Raw genomic sequence first — 1,550 nt, forward strand, 5'->3', positions numbered from 1 at the left:
CCTGAAAATTTTTATAGTAAGATATTATCCTTGATATAGTAAAATAAGGAAATCAAGTGACAAAAAGGGAAATTTTGAGTTATGTCAATATTGAGAAGTATATTATGATATATTAATTCAAGAAAGGACTAAATTGTAAAAGTGAGAAAAGTTTTGTTGCACAAGAGTAAATATTCATAATTTGAGGGGTTAAAGTGTAAATATGAAAAATTTGAAGGACCAATAGTGTAAATAATTTAAGAGTGGAATGATCTAGAAACTAAGGAAAATGGATGAATTAGGACTAAATTGAATAGATGAAGAACTATGAGGGACTAAATTGCAATTTTACCAAATTAAATGATGACTCAAGGATGGAATTTTAAAAGATAATGAAGGGCAAAATGGTCAATAGGAAGAGAGAGAAATCTAGAAAGTAATAATGATGCCAGAGATATTTTGATATTTTATAATTATTTAATTAGATAAATATTATTTTATTAATACTTTAATAAGATATTTTATTATTATTTTATTAGTATATAAAGAAAGAAAGATGAGAAATTCTCATCCATATTTTTCCATGCACTAACGTGAGAGAAAGAAAGGAAGAAAGAAAGTTTTGCTTTCTTTACAACTTGGTCCTTTTACCAAAAATTCACCATTTTCACCCAAAAATCAAATGAATTTCCATAGCTATCAAGAGACAAAAATGTTAAGGAGAGCATGTGGAGTTAGAATATCAAGTTGGATTCAAGAAATAGAAGCTGGAGGAGAGAGAAAATCAAATTAAAGATTAGTATCAATAGAACAAGGTAAGTATATCAAGATTTCAATATGTTTTTAAGTTTGTTATTATTGACAAAGCATGAAAATAATGTTATAGTAGAGTTTTCTTACATAAGGTCCTATGCTTTTGATATGTTAGTGAAGAGAAAATAAGACAAAGTGATGAGAAATGGTGTAGAAAAAGAAAATAAGGGTGTTATAACATGGTAATTAATAGCTTGCACAAAAACAGTTTGGACAGCAGCAGTAGACTAACTTTGAAAAATCACACTATAAATTGTAGAAATCGAATTAGAAGATGAAAAAAATATGGAATTAAAGTTTATTGAGTATAGTTTCTCATAGAAGAAATAGTGTAAGCAAAAGATTTGTAAATTTTGATATATAATGAATTTTGTGAGACAAGGTCAGAATGAATTCGGGTTCCCCTGTTCTGACTTTGAAAAATAAAAAAAAATTGAATAAAAATAATTAGGGGCTTAAATTTATATTTCTAAAATCCTGAACGAGTCTATTTTTAAGAGAAACAAACAAGAACATCATTGGAATCCTGTATGAGGAGATAATTAATTTTTGGTGAAGAGGGGTCGAATCACGACAAACAGTAAGCAGGGGTAACTTTAAAGAATAAATCAGACTTATTGGCTAAACCAAAATTCTGAAATTTTTATGGTAAGAATATATGAGTCTAGATTCAGGAAATATTATCGATATTAATTTGGAATTCTATAGATCCAGATATAAATAATTTAGTGACTATGATGCGATAAACAACTTGAATA

This window comes from Gossypium arboreum, chromosome 10 (genome assembly GCF_025698485.1).
Source record: "Gossypium arboreum isolate Shixiya-1 chromosome 10, ASM2569848v2, whole genome shotgun sequence".
NCBI lineage: Eukaryota > Viridiplantae > Streptophyta > Magnoliopsida > Malvales > Malvaceae > Gossypium > Gossypium arboreum.